Raw genomic sequence first — 6,621 nt, 5'->3', positions numbered from 1 at the left:
GGGAGTCCTCGGTGCCCTCTGTGGCATAAAGCCGTATTGGCGGTGGCTCATCCTCGGAAGGATGTGCCATTTGAGCCTACCCACCAGCATCTTTTCCAGGATCTTTCCCATCACTGGCAACAGTCCTATCGGTCGGTGTGCTTTGGGAACCGAGTAATCATCCTTACCCGGCTTCCTCAGCACAACGACCGTGGCCTCTTTCCAAATTTTTGGAAAGTAGGCCAATTCTAGGCACTTGTTGGCCAGTGACAGGAAAGACTCCGGATCCTGGTCGATCGCCTGCGAGCAGATATCGGAGGTCAGGCCGTCCGATCCGGGCGCCTTCTTAGGATTGAAGGTCACCAGCGCAGCCGCGAGCTCCCCCAGCGTGAACGGTGGGTCATGTACCTCACCATGGACCGGGTCGTTCACGCCTGAGGCGAGCTCCCGGGTGCGCCGGTGATCCTCGCTATCCTCCTCGTGAGGGTCGGCCGGGTAGAAGGTCTCGGCAAGGAATCTTGCCGATTCCTCCTGACCCAGGGTTCGCCCGTCCCTCACGAGTGGCGCGTCTTCGTGTCGCTTAGTCAGCCTGCCCATTACCCGATATATCCCATCCCACAGTCCTTCCTTGTCCTGTTTCCCGCAGAACTCCTTCCAGCTTTTAGTCTGCGCTTTCCCTGTCTCTTTCTCGTATTTTTCCTTGGCTTCCTTATATTCCCTTATAACTCTTTTCTTCCTTACAGGTGCCGCCCATCGGATTCTCCTCTTCTTCCGCATCATATCTTTCTTCAGACACTCGAGTTCGTCGGACCACCACGGTATGCTGAATTTATTTTTGTCTTTCTTTTTAGGTATAATTTCTTTGCATATTTTTGTTATTACTTCTATATATTTTTCTACTATTTTTTCTAATTCTTCGTTTGATTTTATTTTATCTATTTCTATTCTATTTATCTTACTCTCTATCATTAATTGTCTAATTTTGTTACCAAATTCTCTCCAATCAGCTTTTTTTGTATTATATTTTCTGGTGGTGTTATTAATTTTGATACCTGTCGCTTTTACTATTTTAATATTAAAAGTTATAGTGTTGTGGTCCGAGCTCGTGATGTCCTCCTTTACCGTCCAGTTTTCTATTTTGTCCAGAAGATCGACCGAGCAGGCGGTGACGTCCACCTGGCTGGAGTATGCCCTGTCTCCTCTGACGGTGAAGAACGTTGGTGTGGTGCCTTCGTTCAGCACGTGGAGTCCGGCTTCGTCGAGCCAGTTGGACACCTCCTCTCCTCTTCGATCGATCTCCTGGCTCCACCATAGGCTTTTCGCGTTGGCATCCCCACCTATTAGTGATATACTTTAATTTAACTCTCGTTAATTCTACTTAAATCTGTCGAAAGAGTGACTTTTGCAGAGGTCTATTTATTTTGGTTTGGGCTTTACTGTGATGTTCAAAAAAAACACCGTTTTCCCTCACTGATTTCAAACACCAATTTTTCTCTGTTTGAAAACATTGTTTGCCAGTTATACCAGCTTGCGTTTCTTTGTTATTGAGATTGCCATGAAAACTATGATTTTGTTTATTAAATGTTCTTTTCTTAGTTTTGTAGCACTATAATTACTACAATCTGTCTTTGACTATTATTTTAGAATCAGTCTTTGTAGATTGTTTATAATATATTTTTATTTAGTTATTAAGTGTACAAGGTAAAAACATTTTATCGAGAAATCGTATATTCTGACAAAACACACGAACCTTCCGCAGTATTGTCTCTTTGCACGAAACACTAGGTATCTTCTTTTCTTTTTAAGAACAAAACAACAAGACGGTTATAACATAAGAATTACAAACATCTTATTAAATAAATACCACATTTATACACATAACATCACGCCTTATACCCATTTCGGAAGTAGGCTCTCTCATAGTCTTTACATCTTCATTCACCAGCTATATTAGGTTCCATGTACGGTGAATAGTGACATTGCCATTCCATTAATGAATGAATAGTTAATTATTTGTAGTCAAATTTAAATGATTATCTAGACACTTATTATTTATATCGTAATAACAGATTAAGTTTATAGGTCGTCAACTTTGGCTGATTGGAGTATGTTGTCGAAATATGAAGCATGATAAACTTGTTTTAACGAATTATGTACTTCCAGCTTTTAGTAACTTCGAGATTAATCCAGACGTGCGAATGTTTCGCATTCCCAAGGAGCTTGTTAGTAATTGGAATCATGCGATATATTGGTTATCGTTAAGGCTTCCTTTTTGCGCGTGTTATGATTAGTCAAAAATATTGAATAGAAAATCATGCAGAATTAAAATAAGTAGGGTAGATGGAATGGTATTAAATAAGTATAATATGTATAGAGCCCTATGGTAAGTAAATGTGAAAGGCTTGCTAGAGTGCCTTGATGAACATCTATTGAGACCTACATAGAATAACCGATAAGGTGTTTACATAATACATTTATGCTTGGTACGATTTTACTTATAAGGTGAACGGAAAATTGCAGTAGCAGATTACGTAGGTTTAGGAATAGGCTCGCTTAAAATACTTCTTATAAAGTGAATTCTCAACGCAGCTATATGTTTCGTATAACCAATATCTACCATAAATTGTCGAATTTCATATCGTAACACATTAATCAATCTTGAATAGAATGTATCACGTTGCTTGATTATAGTTCACAACATACCTATTCACTCTATTTTACTATATACAGTGTGTTGCATTGCAAAGCGGTAACAAAGGCGCGTACAAAGCTCGTAGTCCATCCCGAACATACTCTATAACACATTCTCTACAGCAGCTGGCCGTTGGTAGTTAATCGAACCGATTTGCGTAATTACCGAAGCTCAAGGAAGCGGCAAACCACACCTGGTCGCGGATAATTATAGCTATTTAGCTGATACAGTTAACAGTCATTCAAGATAAGTGTATTGTTCGGTAAAAATAAGTGTGTAATAATTAATAACATTTTTAGATGAAAACTCTTTAGTGTTGTCCGTTTAGATAAATGCTGTTTGAAAAGTGGCGATAGGCCAGTAGGGATTTAGTTATGTGTGTATTCTTTTTGACTTGTCGCTTGCTTTAACGGTTGTGGGAACATAATATGTAATAAATGCATACGACATGTATTTGTAATGTATAAATGTAAGTTCGTTTAATTAATAAACACAATTGTCAGTTAAGACTCGCTATTTTCATTTCTCCCTCAAGCACAAATTATACACCACACGGTGAAGGATAACATCGTGAGGGAATCCTGTATACCTGAGAAATTCTCTATAAGAATTTGAGGGGAATGTGAAGTCTACTAAACAGCACTAGGTCAGCGTGGTGGCCTAAGACCTAAACTCTCTCGATAATTGACAAGGCCCGTGCCCAGCAGTGGAGCAGTATAAAATACAGAGTTCATATTGATATTATTATTTGTATAAACGTTATACATACTGTATTGGATTTAAAGTGCTATCTTCATTGACCTTTATGTAATAAAACAAAGCTATTAAAAAGTAAGACATGTCCAATATCACATCAGGCCCAAAGGAAATGGTCAAGATAATTTCTCAAAATGATATCATATTGACTTTATTCCGACGATGGCCCATTTATGTCCAAACCTTTAACAATAATCGTATATTGTCCCATACGGTATACATTTGTGCAAATAGAATAAAATCTTTTATTCGTGATCTGATGTCGATTGCCGTATGAGTAGTTCGTTGAATATTGGAAGGGCAGGCAAGGGAAAATCGTTACCTGGCCGCATGGAGTAGGGTTGGAAATAATAGCACTTTATCGATAAATAATTTACTTATCTATTATTTTATTTATTGATAATTTAGTTTCGGATACGCAATACAGTAACGGATATGATATCTGGTAGTATGTTAAAAGTTTCGGAGGCACCCGTTTCACATTAAAATTAATTAAACGGAAAACATACTGACAAAAGTATGAGAACAGCAACCACTTTTATTCGGTATTGTTTTAATTGTTGCGGTTGTCAGAATTAAATATTTTTGTTACACAGTTAATACTGAGTAATCTCAATTTTCAATAGACAATCTCAATCGCCTTTTCTGTTTATCTTAAAAGTGAACTAATCAGAACTAAGTTTTTTTGACATGCTTACAAATGAGTTATTTTGATTGGTTCTTTCTCGGAATCAGACTGAAGATTGAGATTGGGATCCTTTATTGTAAAATAATTAATATTCAATCGATCTTATTACAGCCACTCTGTTAGTGACGACAAATTTTGTTTAGGAACTGTGATTCTACATGAGGTCAATTTCCAGTTCGAGCTATTACAATTTATGTAATGTTTCTGTCTTATGAAACACTATATTAATTCGTAAGCTTGATATATCGATAGGCCATATATTTTTCATCGACAATTATTGACAACAGGGCACATCACTGCTCAAGGAGTAGGCACTAACCCGGTTATGGAGCGATCTAGTCCGGTTGACTTTCCAATATCGTGTATAAATCTTGAATCTCCTTGTTTACGTTAGCGATCGAGTGTTACAGGCATACTCTGAGCAACAGCGTATTAGTATATGTAAAAGTTTTGATGTGAATTGTTAAACTTTCTAATAGACATTTGAATGACTTTCATTTGGCAAAATGTGGGTGATATATCACACGTTTTCAAGGGTAGGTAGAGGGTAGGTACCTTTACACATACTCCCGCCTTTTATCCCCGAAGAGGTAGGCAGAGGTGTAACTGGAGCATTCGTTTGCCGCAGTAAATTCCGTCCTGTGATGTAATAGGGTGTGAGCATATCCCTCGATCATTTTGATCGACTCGGGGATCAAACTTAAAACCTCAATACTGCAGTCGTATCGTGATACAATTATCGGTACCGAGGTAGATGTTCCTCTACCTAACTCTTAAAAGGGAAGAATAAAATATTCGTTAAAAATTCAACTGCTGTGGCTTTACATTAAAAGTTCTGTACTGAAAATCAGGTTAAATTGATTTAAATGTCAGAAAAGAGTGCCATGGATTGCACTAAATCTACTTTATTCAAGACGTAACATAGCCAAAAATAGCATTAGCTAATAGACGAGGAATCCAGCTGCGAGAGATATTTTCTCGTCAAACCTTCGTTTGCTCGCGTCCATTATTTTATTTTTTTCCATTGTGCAATGTACCCACTTCACAAAAGGTTTCTTTTACCCTCGTCATCCAGCGTTGTAATTTTCGACACCTGCCAAACGTGCATCTATCTTTTTCTTTTCCCAAGTAAAAATAGAGACGGATTACGAACCACGTAAGTTCAATGGGAAAATATTATAAAGTCAACTGTTTCTTTGTGTGTTTTTTTAATATTCTCTATTCAAAGCGATAGAAAAACTGCTGTTTCGTAAATCGAACTCGATGTTTAGTAATGAAATTCCAAACATTTATTCCTTTGTTGTCTTGTAAATCCTTGACTGAACAAGGAATTATTAAAAACTTTTACTAGTAGCGCGATGCAATGGGACATTGGTCATTTAATTTCAATGAAATAATTTACAAATACAAAACAGCACATTCCATTATTTACTGGTGGTGGGATATATATTATAATCGTCGGGATAGCGACCACCGTACCCAAGGTGTTAAAACCCGCTATAGTGGTCGCATAGTACATAAGTGTGTCGAGTTCCAGGATCAGCCTGTGTATATCTGGTTCCAACAAGTCGGCATAATTAAAATAAAAAAAAATAAAAATGCTTTATTCATCACGTAGGCGAACATAGTTGCACTAATGATAAGTCAAGGTACATGAGAATATTTAATTATTACTTAAATTAGCTTATATAAAAAAAGACAAATTATATTGAAAATAAAATAAATGAAAAATATACTTAGTAAACAAAGAAGCCAGCTCGGGCTGGCAGGGAAGAAGAAATAAAATGATGTATATATGTATTTTTGAATAGGCAATAAGGGAGAAACGCGTCGCGATCCTCACCGGTGAGGACAATAAAAGCCAGCAAGCAATTGTGTCGACTGTCGAGAGGTATTCATCTCTCGTCAGTCGACATTCTACTGGACCCACTCCACTTACCATCAGGTGCAGTGGGGTGAATTCAGCGTGACTGTATAAAAAAAATGTCTTTACGAGGCAAAAACTATCATCAGCTTGAAGTTATAGTACAAGAGTCGTAGTCAAGACGCTTTTCTACAATGGGTTACGTTAAGAGAAAACAAAAATATGTATAGGAATTATATATCAGACAAACTTATAGCTCGGATATGTCGTTCCTATATTTTTTTTATTCGCATTAATTATTGTAAAAAAACGTCTTGCCTATTGCCTCTGATAAGAAAAAAAAGAAGTGTTTCCGCCCGGGATCGAACCGGGGGCCTTCTGCGTGTTAGGCAGATGTGATAACCGCTACACCACGGAAACTGTGACTGAGTTTGCATAAACTCATTACACATGTAGAACCTATCATTAGTCACATAATGTTCACTGACTAAAGGCATCTTGCCAATATTTGCAGACCGACCTATTTAAAAACTTGTGCACAATATATTTAAATAATATAAACACCCTCACACCTTTTATCCCTTAAGTGGTCCGTAGAGGCGGAACTGGTGCACCTACTTTTCGCCGTGTGTATTCCATCCC

The 6,621-nt window shown here is 37.8% G+C and overlaps 1 non-coding gene across 1 annotated transcript; it reads right to left on the bottom strand.

Annotated features, from left to right (window-relative positions):
• Positions 1-6,326: 6,326 nt before the first annotated feature.
• Positions 6,327-6,399, bottom strand: Trnav-aac. Its single transcript has one exon. It is a non-coding gene; the product is annotated as a tRNA-Val (tRNA).
• Between the last annotated feature and the right edge of the window lie 222 nt (positions 6,400-6,621).

The sequence above is a fragment of the Manduca sexta genome, unplaced genomic scaffold, assembly GCF_014839805.1.
Source record: "Manduca sexta isolate Smith_Timp_Sample1 unplaced genomic scaffold, JHU_Msex_v1.0 HiC_scaffold_1913, whole genome shotgun sequence".
Taxonomy (NCBI): domain Eukaryota; kingdom Metazoa; phylum Arthropoda; class Insecta; order Lepidoptera; family Sphingidae; genus Manduca; species Manduca sexta.
The sequence above is the reverse complement of the archived record's forward strand: the minus strand, read 5'-3'. Positions and strand labels throughout refer to the sequence as shown.